The sequence below is a fragment of the Oryctolagus cuniculus genome, chromosome 6, assembly GCF_051225735.1.
Source record: "Oryctolagus cuniculus isolate XC-2025 breed Fujian yellow rabbit chromosome 6, ASM5122573v1, whole genome shotgun sequence".
Taxonomy (NCBI): domain Eukaryota; kingdom Metazoa; phylum Chordata; class Mammalia; order Lagomorpha; family Leporidae; genus Oryctolagus; species Oryctolagus cuniculus.
This window is the reverse complement of record NC_142872.1, coordinates 39,757,334-39,772,639: the sequence shown is the minus strand read 5'-3', so window position 1 is coordinate 39,772,639 and position 15,306 is coordinate 39,757,334. Positions and strand designations below refer to the sequence as shown.

At 46.6% G+C, this 15,306-nt stretch overlaps 1 protein-coding gene across 3 annotated transcripts in view; it reads right to left on the bottom strand.

The window, feature by feature from the left end:
* The window catches only part of SLC36A1 (solute carrier family 36 member 1), a 58,085-nt gene that overhangs the window by 37,745 nt on the left and 5,034 nt on the right, over positions 1–15,306 (bottom strand). Inside the window, exon 1 of one of the 3 annotated variants that reach the window (NM_001082183.1) lies at positions 10,456–10,562. The exons of the other annotated variants lie outside the window; for them this stretch is intronic. The gene's annotated coding sequence lies outside the window, so the exon portion shown is untranslated. Of the gene's footprint in view, positions 1–10,455; positions 10,563–15,306 lie in introns of those variants that run through there. 3 annotated transcript variants of the gene reach the window in all.

The following is a 15,306-nucleotide window of genomic DNA, read 5'->3' as shown; positions in this document are numbered from 1 at the left end:
GGGCGCTGATGCTAGTCCTGGCTGCTCCTCTTCCAATCCAGTTCTCTGCTATGGCCTGGGAAAGCAGCGGAAGATGGTCCAAGTCTTTGGGCCTCTGAACCCATATGGGAGACCTGGAAGAAGCTCCTGGCTCCTGGTTTCGGTTAAGTGCAGCTCCGGCCATTGCAACTCTCTGGGGAGTGAACCAGCGGATGGAAGACCTCTCTCTCTGTCTCTATCTCTCTCTGTAACTCTGTCTTTCAAATAAATAAAATAAATCTTTTTTTTTTTTTTTAAGAAAATACCCCAAAGAATGGCACCTTGCCATCCTTTGAACTAAAGGAGACCAGAAGGCCTCAGAAGCATGGCTTCTCTCTGACCTGCTCCTGTCCACCTGTCCCTGATCCCTCCTTCTCCCCTACAGTGAGGCAAAGACAGGTCCTGGATGCCACAGCCCCTGTCCCCCTGAGCCAGCCATAAAACACAGACCAGTGACTCTCCCTTTTGCTTCAAAGACCCTCATTCCAGAGGGCGCCTGCCTTCTGTGTGGGAGGAAGGAAAGCTGCAGAGAGAGAGGCCAAGGAGAATCTGGAAAGACCAGCTTTGCTGGGCTTCCCCTCCTGGGTCCGTTAGCACGCGATCGATTGCCCCCTCCACCCCACCGCGTTTCCACATGGCTGGCCCTGCTTCACCAAACCTAACCGAAGAGGAGACGGTTTTCCCTGATTCTCCAAGTCTGCATTTCTGAAGGCTCGGCATCACACAAAACTTTGAATAAACAAATCTATCATGCCTAGTTTCTTTTTTTTATTTAATAAATGTGAATTTACAAAGTGCAACTTTTGTATTGTTGTGGCTTCCCCTCCCAACCTCCCTCTCTCCTGCAGCCCTCCCCTCTCCCACTCCCTCTCCCATCCCGCCCTTCATCGAGTTTCATTTTCAATTACCTTCGTATACAGATCAACTTAGTATATACTAAGCAAGGATTTCAACAGGCTGCCCTCACACAACCGCACAAGGTTTAGGGTATTGTTCGACTAGTAGTGTTGTTTTTAAGTTTCATAGTAAAACACATTAAGAACAGAGATCCTACGTGGGGAGCCTGTACTCAGTGACTCCCGTTGTTGATTTAACAATTGGCACTCTTATTTATGACGTCAGCAATCACCCGAGACTCTTGCCATGAGCAGTCTAGGCTATGGAAGCCTCTTGAGTTCACCAACTCTGAACTTGTTTAGTCAAGACCGTATCACAGTGGAGGTTCCTTCCTCCCTTCAGAGAAAGGCGCCTCCCTCCTTGATGGCCTGTGCCTTCTTCTGGGGTCTTGTTCACCAGGATCTTTCATGTATGTTGCTTTTGCCACCGTGTCATGGCTTTCCATGCCTGTGAGACTCCCATGATGCCTAGTTTCTTGTTAGCCTGTCTCCTGCTACAGAGGCAACACAAGTGAGCCTCCTGACCGGTGAGGGGAGGCTCGCGCCTTTCCCTCCCACTCCGTCTTCCTTTTTCTTTTTCAAAGGCGAGGAAGAAGGAACCCTTCCTGTCCCGTGCTGGGGAAGGATGCTGACGGTGGTCCCCTGGGTGGACTCTCTCAGGAGTGCTACTGCAGAGGAGAGAAGAACAGGGGCTTCTCTAAGACACACAGTAAGGACACGTCTGGGAGTCATGTGGACCCCCAGAATCTCAAAGACTGGCACTCAGAGAACTGTCAGAGATCACTCCGGTCCCCCTATTTATAGACAGAGAATCAACTCCCAAAAGAGAAAGGGACCTGCCCTGCCACAGCCAGGTAGGAGCAAAGCAGAACACACATCTCCTGGGCTCTGGCTGAACCCAGAAACACCTACTGCGCACAGTGCCAGCCACCGGGAGGGAATATCACAGAGAGCAGGAGCCAGCTTCTGTCCTTCAAGGATCTGCAATCAAATGAGGCCGTAGTGGGGAGGAGGAGGGAAGGGCAGGGGCACCTTAACAGAATTGCAAATAAAAATCCTTCTGACATTCACAGATTGGCACAATTGCCTGTCTGTAAGGGTCTGCGTACCACCCCACATCGAGTCTATCACAGATATCCGCTGAGGGAAGAGAGGGGATGAACCCTCCCACTGCCATCCCAACACCCTCTTCCAGAGGACACTTCAGAGCCGAGGGCTTCCCAGAGTTCCAGGCCTCAGGACGCTTTTGGAAACCAGCCCCACTAGGCACCAGAATGATCTAGGGGAAATCTCCTGGCCTCCAGCCACCTGTGATGTGGGGAGGACCCCCAGCAGTCCCACAAGGAGACTGCCTGGCAGAATGCCAGCGAAGGGCCAGGAAATCCCAGGAGGATCCTGCCCAGTGTCACTGCCACAGCCACGAATCTCAGAACCTGAGGGTGCTGCATCTACTGTGTGCTGAGGAGGTCAAGGGTACCCTCTGGCTCCAGGGCAACTCAACTCCCAGAGGGCCGGGGGAACCAGGAAGCATCTTCACATAGGCAGCACCTCCTGCTGCATAGGCAACACTAATCTGTCCGTGCGCATGTCAGGAGGCCTGGGTTCTAGGCCTCTGTTTTGTGTAACTTCAAACAGTTTTCTTTGTCTATAATCTCAGTTTTCAAACACAAAAAAGGGGCAGGAGAATGGTTTCAAAAACCTGCCAGCTCCCCCTAGTTCTACTCTTCCAGGAATCAATGAATGCAAGCATTTATACAAACAAGAGCTAAGGAACAGAACCTAAGGAATACTGCACATTTCTGAGCATGGAGGGACAGAACACCGGAGCTGGTCAATCTCCCAATCTCTCACCCATCAACCAAGAACCCACTCTGCTGCTTACTTGGTTCAGGTGTTCAATTTATTTCAAACCCTGTAAAGCAGTAGAATGTTGCTTGAAAACAAAATGGTCAAAAAGAAACTAAAATCCATAGATCTAAAGTTCAACAAACTGTTGCAGGATGTGGGAGATGTGGCTTGGTAACTGCATGCATATCAGCTAATGTGTTGGCTGATGATAAGCCCAACAGAAGTCAATGATATAATAACAGATGAGCCAAATGAGTGAACACAACTCTAGGGTGCATTAGGACAGGAGTCAGCGCCGGGCAGATGACAGCACCATCCGGTCTGCCACACGTGGCATTCTGCTCCGAGCAGCATACGATCGAGGGACTAGCAAGTAGTATATCCAGGGGTCAGGGCCCAACCCAAGAGAGGAGTGGACACCAAAAGATGTCCTGTTTTCAGCTCTGCACTACATGAGGAACAGCTGGAAGGTACTGAGAAGGTTCAACCCAGCAACCTAGGAGGTACAAAAACTGTCCTTAAAACCATCTTGCTGGGGTCGGCGCTGTGGCACAGCGGGTTAACACCCTAGCCTGAAGCACCGGCATCCCATATGGGCGCCAGTTCTAGTCCCGGTTGCTCCTCTTCCAATGCAGCTCTCTGCTATGGCCTGGGACAGCAGTGGAAGATGGCCCAAGTCCTTGGGCCCCTGCACCTGCGTGGGAGACCCGGAAGAAGCTCCTGGCTCCTGGCTTCAGATTGGTGCAGCTCCGGCCATTGTGGTCAATTGGGGAGAGAACCAGCAGATGGAAGACCTCTCTCTCTGCCCCCCCCACTCCCCGCCTCTCCTCTCTATGTGTAATTCAGACTTTCAAATAAATAAAATAAATCTTAAAAAAAAAACCATCTTGTAGGCAAGGCTTGTTTTTGGGGCCTCAAAGATCAGGCAGAGCTTGGATCAAGAGGTGGAAAGTCAAAGGAAGCAGATCTTTGGCAAGGGCTAAGAAAGAACCTTCTATCAAAGACTTTTCAGGCAGGTGTCTCAACCAAACGCACGCACTTCTGCAGGGGGCTCAGTGGAGTCCTGCATTTGTTTTAAGAGCAAATCATGAAGAAGTCCTACACTGTCACTTTCCTCCTCCCATGCCACATTCCAACCTGAGTCCTGTGCACATCCAAACAGATCAGCTCACTCTGGGAGTAAGCGTGTGCCCCATCCCTGGAAAAGTCCAAGTCAGAGCAGCTACATTAGGATTCAAGCTTGGTACAGGGTGGGCCATCCTCGATGGCTCCTATGGGCAACCAAGACTTCCCTGATGTGCTCGCTAGCTGGCCCTACCAGGTGCTGGCCTCCGTGGTCACCCTGCCCTGGGCTCCCTTTGCTCAAAGTCTGCTGTTGCAACTGCCAGTCCCTGCCCCGTGGGTGGCTTTAATAGAGCCTATTAACTGTGAAATGAGGGCTGTGTTTTATGAAACTTGAAGACAAGCTTGTCCTTCAGGTTCCTGAGGACAATGAACAGAGTTTATGTATTATATATGGTCCATGTACACAAAGCAAAATCTCTGTAAGGTATTTAGACCCAAAAGAATGAACCACCAAATAAGAAAAAGTTCAAACGTGCAGTGGGTAAAAAAGCTTCAATTTTTACATTCAAACAAAATTGGATTGAAATGTCGATCTTCTGTAGGACCTTGATAGGTTCTCCTGTTTTCCCTCATGTAAATTATGCTGTTGTTGCATCAATAGACAGGACTTGCCCTGTATTCTACAAACTGTGCCCTGTTTTCAGCTTGGCACTGAAAACCAACAGTTGCCATCACTTTGTGCAATGGATACAGTAGGAAAAAATGTGCTTGTGGATTGAATTTTATTTATTTTAAAATTTTCTGAAGGCATGTAATTTTCCTTTTCTTTATTTTAGAAGCAGAGAAACAGAGCTCCCCATCCACTGGTTGACTCCCAAAATGCCTGCAACAGCCAACATCAGAAGCCAGGGACCCAATTCAGATGTCCCACGTGGTGGCAGGCAATGATGACTCATTGAGTCATCACCATTGCCTCCTAGGGTCCACATTAGCTGGAAGCTGAATACAGAGTAGAGTGGGCTGTTGAACCAGGCATTTCAATATGGGACATGTCGGTGTTTTAACCAGAGTCCTTTTTTTTTTTTTTTTTGAAAGGCAAATCAGTAAAAAAAGAGAGACACAGGAGCAAAGGGAGCAAAGAATGACCGAAATATCTTCCATCTGCTGGTTCACTTTCCAAATGCCTGCAAAGGCCAGGGCTGGGCCACGCCAAAGCCAGCAGCCAGGAACTCCATCTGGGTGGCAGAGACTGGAGCACCTGAGCCATCATCCGCCTCCTCCCGGGGTGCACACCAGCAGCAAGGTGGATCGAAGCAGGGGAGAGATTCCATGCCAGGCACCCCGACTCAGATGCAGGTCTCTCAAGCATTGGCCTGATCCACTGTGCCACAGAGCTCGCCCCCGAACAGGAGTCTCAACCATTAGGGCAAAACTCCACCCCAAGACGTGGCAAGTTTTAGGGATAATTCTGTACTGATATTCTTTTTAACGCAAAGCCAGGAATTCTTGTTGTAAGTTTAAAAATGAATATTTTCATTTTAACAAAGTATAGTATTTCAGGGTTCAGGAGAACAAAACTTAGCTGCCAAAAAATCCTGCCTTCCTATCCCATTCCTGTTTATTGTTTTGGAATAGAATTGAGAGAATTTCTTTTGATAATTTCTAAGTACATTTTCCCTTCAAAAATCCCACAAATCCAATTTCAAATTTTTAGTGTCTAGGTATGTTCAAAATAAAAAGAATTCAGGCTTAATACACTAAAATCTTCCAAACCTGTACCATTCAATAGATTCATTTGGACAATTCAGTGAACAGCCACTAGTGCCTACTGAACACCGGAAATAGAGTTGATTAAAACTGAAATGTGCACACACTGGATTTTAGTGACTTGACCCCAAAAATTGTGAAATATTTTGTGACTTAGCAATTTTTATATTGATATCTGTTATAATGATAATATCTTGGCTATAATGGGCTAGATACTGGTAAAACATATTAAAAAAGAAAAAGAAGAAGCAAGTGCTATGGCATAGTGGGTAAAAGACGCCATCTGCAGTACTGGCATCCCATATGGGCACTGGTTCTAGTCTCAGCTACCCCACTTCTGATCCAGCTCTCTGCTATGGCCTGGGAAAGCAGTGGAAGATGGCCCCCTGCACCCACATGGGAGACCGGAAGAAGCTCCTGGCTACTGGCTCCGGATCGACCCAGCTCCAGCTGTTGCAGCCATTTGGGGAGTGAACCAGCAGATGGAAGACTTCCCCCCACCCTGCCATTGTACTCCTCCTTTCAAAGAAATAAATAAATCTTTTTTTTTAAAGGCCTTCCCGAAAGAAAGAAAGAAAGAAAGAGAGAGAGAGAGAGAGAGAGAGAGAGAGAAAGAGAGAAAGAGAGGAGGGAGGGAGGGAGGGAGGGAGGGAGGGAGGAGCAAACAGATTTCTCAGCCCCGTCTGATTCTACCTGAGCTTATGGTGCTCCAGATTACAGCTTGATTTATACAAAGCACTACAAAACAAAACAAAACAAAATTAAAAAACCAAGACAGTGTTATGGTGAGTAAACCCCAGGCCTCACCTCCTACCAGAGTCCATGCATTCATGGTATTTGCAAGGTAAAAATGTTGTTCATTATTCTGAAATAATTACGTTGGGTTGGACTTTGAAACCCAGAGCAGCAGCAAATTTGCTAAACACATTTTCTCTTCTCTGTTGCTGTAATTCTGAGGTCACAAAGGACACAGACGGGAGTGCTACATACAGCGTGTGAAGAAGGAAGTGAGAACATATGGCTTCTCCATCGTTTGCTTTTAAAACAACATCAGAGGGCAGCGTTGTGGCACAGCAGGTTAAGCCAGTGCTTGCAACACCCACATCCCCTACAGGAGCACCAGTTCCATTCCCAGCTCATCTGCTTCTGATCCAACGTCCTGATAATGCCCTCCCCCCCAGAAATCAGCAGAAGATGGGCTAAGTACTTGGACCCCTGTCACCCACATGGGAGACCTCAATTGAGTTCCCAGCTCCTGACTTCAGCCTTGCCCCAATCCTGGCTGTTGAGGTCATCTGGGAAATGAGCCAGAGGACAGATAATCAATCAATCAATCTCTCTCTCTCTCTCTCTCCCTTTCAAATAAATACATAAATGTTCTTTAAAAAATATAAATAAATAAAACATCATCCAGTGGACTCCTCCTAGCCGCCCGCAGAATGGAGATCCTGCTAGGGAGTCAGGGCAGCTGCAGGCTGCAGCAGGCTCTGCTCAGAGCAGCTGCTGAACAGGCGAGCGCTCACTTCTGTCCCTGAATCACAGAGATCATGGAGGCCAGGACGAGGTCGCACCTCAGTGAAGGGGGAGCTCAAGCTTCTGTCTCGCAGCTGAGAAAAACGAGGTCCAGGCCCCAGCTGGCCGAAGACCAGCAACCCCGAGTCCAGCCCCGCATTCTGTCCACCACCGCATACATCGTGTATCTTCTCTATGATCTCTGGATCATAGAGGGAGGCGTCTGCCCAATAGAGAAGCTTGGGGCCCATGGGTGCAGCTCCAGCCAGTTCCTCAAACCCCCCGTTGCTTCTCTCATCTGAAAGATGTCATATCACCCACATGGGCATCATGGTGGAGCTGAGAGGAAAAGATAAACTAATGTTCAGTCTGCTGCCTGGCTCATAATGGATCCCTATTAACGACAGTGATTGTGATTAATACGACAGGGCAGTGCAAGGAAGGAAAGTGAGAAACTGTAGAACTCTCTCCACTTACTGCTCTGCAGAGCTGAGCCAGGTCCCCATCATGGAAATGGTGATCCAACACCACAAACATCTCCTTAACCTACACGGCTCCCTGGCTTCATGCAAAAGGGACGCAGGGGCTCACTGAAAACTGGCCCTGGGGGGTCAAGGCTTCCCAGAGATGTTTTGTAGATAAGAGAAGACCAAACTGCAGCATCACATGGGTTCTAGGTGCGCATATTTAGATACACATTTAACCCCGCACTCACCAAACACAGGGGTTCTGCCCTCAAACCAGTAAAGCAGGGCCAGGGGAGGGGAGGCCAAGGCCGGGACTGAGATCCACAGACCCCGTGTGAGTTTCTGCTATGGGGAAAAGAGAAGAGCTGGCCTAGGTGTCGGGGGAGCCGCCACATACTTCTGGAGAGCACAGCTGTCGCAGGCCAGTGAAGGCGGAAAGACCAGACGGTTCGCTCTGCCCAGTTCTAGGATCCCGCTCCAGGTCAGGTGGAAAGAAAAAACATATTGTTGACCACAGTGAGTGCTCAGCACCTGATCCTTGAAGAGGTGCCAAGCATTTAAAGAAAAGAGACAGAGGGTGAGCATTTAACACCTGGCTTGACACTCCCATATCCTGTATTGGAGGGCCTGGGTTAGGAATCTTGGCTTTGTTTCTGATTCCAGCCTCCTACTAATGCAGACCCGGGGAGGCATGCCTTTCACATGGCAGATCCAGAGTGAACTCACCACTCCTAACTCTGGGCTGGCCCAGCCCCAGCTGTTGTGTGCATTAAAGGAGTGAACCAGAGGATGGGAGATCTGCCTCTCTGCCTTTCAAAAAGCAAAGAAAAACAACTGAGACACTCATGAGAAAGAAAAAGATGGAGTACTGAACATGAGAATGGTGATGTGAGATCAGAGGCAGGGGAAATTACAGTCTTACAAGTGTCCCTCTCTACCCACTCTCCTTCATGTCCCACATGTTAACAAGCCCAGTCCTAGAACTTCACAAAACCTCTGAATTGGAAGAAAAGTTAAACTGTATCTGGTCCAGCTGTTTACCCAGTACAGTACTGTCATCTACAACAGCCCCACAAATAACTGCACAGTGACAGCCACTTCCAGTAGCAGGAAGCTTGGTGCTCAGTGCTCCAATATGGGAGACAACCATTCCTTTCAAAGTTCCAAGTTCACACAAGAAAGTCCCTCACTTGTACTTCCACCCATTGGTCCTACTTGTAGTCCCTGGAATACTACAGAATAAAAGGAATCCGCCTCCTGATACAACCATTGGAAGAGGCACACTCTGGATACCCACAGCTGCCACGGGAATGGGGTTGAAGGCACAGCCACAGGATTTCAAGGGAAAATGAAGAGCCAGGAACAGGCAGCTATAAATGACATGATCTAAAAGATCTGGAAACAAAGGGTGAGACTTAGCACATCACTGCTTACGGCTCTCACCGCAGGCTCACGCTCAGACTGAAACACCTGCCTTTTTTGTTCCCTTACTTCTTGGGAACATCTTTCAAGAAAACACGTTCTAAATGTGCAGGTTGTTAACTACTGCAAACCAGGCTCCAGACAAAAGGCACCTTTAAGAGGGCCCTGATCACGTTCAAAATAATAAAGACAGTGAAAATCAGCTTGGGCTCTCAGTAGTTCACTGGGACAAAACACAAAGATGGAGAGGGGAGAGGGTTTCCATAGCAACTTGGGAATAAATTTAGAGGAAACAGCTTCCTGGACAACTGGATTAGTTAAGTCCTGTTACAAGGTTAGTTAGAGTACACAGGAAGGAAATAATTTCTGAGGAGAAAAAAAAAAAATACCAGACCTAGATACAGAGAATGACAGGCCAGGAGGGGCCCCGGAGGCCTTAGCCTCATCATGATACAGACAGAAACCGAAACGCAGGTGAGGATGGGAGCCCACCGTGGCCGATGCGGACCAGTCTCCCAGTGCTCCTGTCCCAGTTCTTTCCACCACGCCATGCTGCTATTTTATTTCAGCATCCACGCAAACCACCAGTGTTGCTCAAATCTAACAAGTTCCAGGCAAAATAAGGCCAAGGCTTTCCCACTCTGCAAGTTACTGCCAAGCTCTTCTCAATCTCAGCCGAGCCACCACAGCCTCCCAGCATCATCCTCCGGTTCACATTCCATATCCCGGTACGATCTGCACAAAATTGCAGCTCGGTTAGAAAACGGACCTACAGAATGATGAGTTTGCAGAAACATCAGGAGCAAACAGGCAACCACACCCCGGGGCCACTTCAACCAGTGGAGGAGGCAGAGAGCTGCCAGAGAAAAGGGACGGGAAAGGGAGCTCCATCCAGCGGACAAGTTCCCTGCAGGAGGCGGTGTGCGGAAAAGCACCAACCAGCGGCGGGAGCGAGGTGCGGCTGCGAGCCGCCGGGCTCACCCGAACCCTCGAGCCCCGGCTTCCCCAACTGTGCTGGGGGCACGGATGACCTTCAGGGTCTGGGGCTCCGGCACTCTGTGCCCCAAAGTCTCTTAATCAGCAAGCCGGGCACGGGGCTCCCGCAGCGGGGAGGGACCGGCCCGGGGTCGCCAAGTCCTTTTGCGAGCGTGGAGAAGCCCAAGCTGGGTCATGGGGAGGCGCCTCCCCATTCTGAGACCTCCGTTTCCCAACCTGTCAAACAGCTCGGGAGACCCTCAACCCCACAGGGTCAGGAGAAACAGCGCGGCGGACAAGGGATCTCCACGTCGCCTGGAATCGCAGCTCCGAGCCGGCAACCAGGGAGCCGCACCGCGGACCCGCAGCCCAGGCGTGTCCACCCACTGACCGGCAGCATCTGCTTCCCCCGGGCGGAGGACGAGGTGGGCTCTGCCGAAGGCGGTGACCGCGGCCAGCCAGAGCAGGCCTGCGCAGGAACTCACCGCTCGGATTCCGGCTCCAGCCCGGGCTCCTGCCGGCGTCGGCGCAGCCCACCTCCCTGCCTCAGCGCCGACCCCTCACCATCCTCCTTAGCAGCCGGGCAGCTGCTTCCGGACGCTGTCACGTGATTAAGGCACCCCAGCCGGAGGCCAAAGTCACGTGTTCAGTGCTGCTCTTCGCTCCCGGTGCTCAGGAGTTCTGCCCTATAGCACCCCCTGGCGACCTACTGCTGCCATTGCAGCAAGGACCCTGCTCCTGGGGGCGGGGGGCTGGCTCTGGCAGGAAGGCGTGGATCTTGGAACGCGGATGAGTTCTGGAAAGAACACCCTTTCTCCGGTTGTGGGCTTGTGAAAGACTGCTAATTTTTAACACATCTCAACGAACACGTATCGCGTTTCTAATCAAGAGATAAAACAGCTTTTTAAACATTCCCTAGTCACGTTTCTAGATGCACAAAGTCTCACCTGTAGCAGCTACTGGAAATGGGACTGTGTGGTCGGGTAACATTATCTTTTACATATTTAGATTTTTAAAGTGACGTTTAAAAATGGATGGCAACGTCTCAGCATGTTTGAAAGGTATTATTATCTAGGTTTCTCCTCTTCCCTCCTCCTGTTTGCAGATTTTTCTTTACAAAATATGTAACAAATAGCCTTCAGGTCAAAACCTGCCACAAGAGAAAAGAAGTTCATTACTTAATGACAAAAGGGTCAATTTATCAGAGGACATAATAATTGTAAATATATGCACCAAACACTGGAGCACTTAAATAAGTACATAATAATGAATACGGAGGGAGAAATAGGCAGCAGTATGGTAACAGGAGAGGAATTCAATGCCCCGCTTTCAACAATGGGTAGACCAGACAGAAAATTAATAAGGAAATCCTGGCTTTGAATTGCATTTTTGACCAAATGGGTCTAATGGACATATACAGAGCTTTCTTAAGGAACGTTCTCCAAGATAGACTATACACTAGGCCACAAAAAAAGTCTTTAGAAATCTAAGAACATTGAAATAATATCTAGGCCGGCGCTGCGGCTCACTAGGCTAATCCTCCACCTTGCGGTGCCGGTACACCAGGTTCTAGTCCCGGTCGGGGCGCCGGATTCTATCCCGGTTGCCCCTCTTCCAGGCCAGCTCTCTGCTGAGGTCAGGGAGTGCAGTGGAGGATGGCCCAAGTGCTTGGGCCCTGCACCCCATGGGAGACCAGGAGAAGTACCTGGCTCCTGCCATCGGATCAGCGCAATGCGCCGGTCGCAGTGCGCAGCCGCGGCGGCCATTGGAGGGTGAACCAACGGCAAAGGAAGACCTTTCTCTCTGTCTCTCTCTCTCACTGTCCACTCTGCCTGTCAAAAAAATAAATAAATAAATAGTATCTAGTATTGTTTCAGACCACAACAGCATGAAACTAGGAATCAATAACATGAGGAATCTTGGAAAATCCACAGATATGTGAAAATCAGGCAACGTGTTCCTGGTCAGCCACTTGGCCAAAGAAGAAATCGAAAGAGAAATTTTAAAATATCTTCAGACAAACAACAGAAATGTAGCATACCAAATCCTATGGGGTGCAGCAGAAGTTGTTTTAAAGGGAAGCTTATATCTTAAAACTAAATGCCCCTTAAGGCATTCAGAAGGATTTGGCTCAAAGGCATGGAAAGCCATGACACTGCGGCAAAAAAAAAAAAAAAATGCCAGCAGAAAGAACGGGCCATCAAAGAAGGAGGTACCTTTCTCTGAAGGGAGGAGAGAACTTCCACTTTGATTATGGCCTTGTCTAAATAAGGTCGGAGTTTGTGAACTCAAGAGGTTTCCATAGCCTTGGCAGCTCATGACAAGAGCCTCGGGTGATTCCTGATGTCAGAAATAAGAGTGTCAATTGTTAAATCAACAACGGGATTCACTGTGCACTTACTCCCCATATAGGATCTCTGTCCTTAATGTGTTGTACTATGCGAATTAATGGTAAAACTAGTATTCAAACAGTACTTTATACTTTGTATGTCTGTGTGGGTGCAAACTGTTGAAATCTTTACTCAGTATATACTAAGTTTATCTGTTGATCTTCTATATATAAAGATAATTTAAAATTAATCTTAATGAAGAATGGGATGGTTTGCGGGTGGGAGGGTGGTCATGGGGGGGAAAACTGCTATAACCCAAAAGTTGTACTTTGGAAATTTATATTTATTAAATAAAAGTTAAAAAATAAATGTAGAAGTGTTGCTTTTTAAAATTAATATTAGTATCAGTTAAATGTACAAATTATAGATTCAGAAACTCTTGGTATTCTATCAGACAGTAAAAATAATATATGGATTTTTTAAATCTTTGCATGTAAGTCTGATTCCAATACGTGTTTGACTAAATATAATGTATTTACAAATAATAAATTGTATTTGGCGATTTCTAAAGCCTTTAAAAAAAACTAAATGCCTAATTAGGAAAGAAAATATCTCAAATAAACAGCCTGTTATTGTACCTCAAACTAAACCTGAAGTTTAGCATTAAGAAAAGGAAGATCAGAACAGAAAGCAAACAGAAAAAAGGATAACCAAAGAAAGAACCAAACTAAAAGCTGGTTTTTGAAAAAATAAGAAAAAAATCAACAAAGTTTAAGTGAATTGTAAGAAAAAGAAGATTCAACTAAATTAAAATTAAGACATCACAACAGATGCTTCTGAAATAAAAAGGATTGTAGGGGAATGTTATAAACAATTTTATGCCAACAAACTGGATAACCTAGAAGAAATGGATAAATTACTAGAAAAATACAACCTAGCAAGACTGAATCTGAAAGAAATAGAAAACTTGAACAGACCAACAACAAAGAAAGAAAAAGAAAAACTAATCAGAGGCCTCCGGACAAAGAAAAGCCCGGGACCAGAAGGCTTCAAGGCTGGATTCTACCAAGCTTTCAACAAAGACTCAATACAAGTACTTCTTAAACAGTTCCAAAGTAGAGCTGCTTCCAACCCATTTTATGAGCCCACGTTGCCTTTATGCCTAAAACAAAGACATTACATGAAAAGAAGACCACAGACCAATTTCTTTGATGAATATTATATAAAAGTCTCCAATAAAATATGAGCAAACTGAACTCACGAACACATCAAATACATTATATATCAGGACCAAACACGATTCATCCTTGGAATGCAAGGATGCAGACTAACATATATAATTAACATTAACAGGCTGAAAGATAAGAACAATACAAGTGTCTTAATTGATAAGAAAAAGGCACTCAACAAAGCCCCAAATCCTTTCTTGGGAAAAAAAATCTCAACAGTTTAGGTACAGGAGGAAAGTTTCTCAACATAATAAAGGCCATTTGTGAAACCATTATAATTATCAGGGGAAAAGTGATAGCTTTTCCACTAAGATCCCGCGTCCTGTACACAGTAAGAATGCTGACTCTTGCCACTTCCATTCAGCCTAGTACTGGAAGTTCTCTGAAGAGCATTCAGACAAGATAAAAGAAATAAAGAACATCAAAACAGGAAATGAAGTGAGAGTATCCCTACTTGCAGATAGCACAATCTTATATGTAAAAGATCACCAAGAGTCTGCTGGAACTAACACATGGATTTCATAAAGTTTCAGGATGCAAAGCTGACAAACAAAAATCAGAAAATCAGTAGCATTTTAATACACAAATAATCTGGTTGAAAAAGAATTCAAGAAAGCAACCCCATTAAAAATGTTTAGTAATCAAGTTATTCAAGGAGCTCAAAAACCTGTATAATGCAAACTTTAAAACATTGATAAGAGACATTTCAGAAGACACAAATAAATGGAAGGATATCCTTGGCTCATGGGTCAGAAGAATTAATGTTAAAATGTTCATTCTACTCAAAGCAATATATATAGTCAATGAGATCTCTGTCAAAATCCAAATGACATTTGTCACACAAATAAAAAAAAAAAAAAGAAATCCCCAAATTAGTAAGGAACTCTGTTAGCCAATCCAATTCTGAAAAATAAGAAGCTGAAAACATTGTATTTCCTGATTTTAAACTATATTACAAAGCTATAAAATTAGACAATATTGACAAAAAGTGGACTCACAGAACAGTAGAACAGAGTAGACAGCCCAGAAATGAATCCAAACATACGTGGCCTGTGAATTTTTGGCAAAGTCACCAAAAGGATACAATAAAGAAGGGACAGTCTCTTTCTTTCTTTTCTTTTCTTTTTTTTTTTTTTTTTTTTTTTTTGACAGGCAGAGTGGACAGTGAGAGAGAGAGAGACAGAGAGAAAGGTCTTCCTTTGCCGTTGGTTCACCCTCCAATGGCCGCCGCGGCCAGCGCGAAGCGGCCAGCGCACCGCGCAGATCCGATGGCAGGAGCCAGGTACTTATCCTGGTCTCCCATGGGGTGCAGGGCCCAAGCACTTAGGCCATCCTCCACTGCACTCCCTGGCCACAGCAGAGAGCTGGCCTGGAAGAGGGGCAACCGGGACAGAATCTGTTGCCCCGACCAGGACTAGAACCTGGTGTGCTGGCGCCGCAAGGCGGAGGATTAGCCTAGTGAGCCGCGGTGCTGGCCGGGACTGTCTCTTTAATTAATGGCACTGAGAAATTTGGATTTCCACACAGAAAAGAATCAAGCTGGATCCTGGGCTTACATGATAGGAAAAAAAAAAAACTCAAAATTGACAAGAAGTTTAAATGTAAGATCTGAAACCATAAAAATCTAAACAAGAACACAGGGAAAGAGTACTTGGACCTTGGCCTTAACAATGACTTTTTGGCTATCACACCAAAAGCTCAAGCTACAAAAGCAAAACTAAATGAGAGTACATCAAACTAAAAAGCTTCTGTGAGAAAAGGCAATGATCAACAAAAC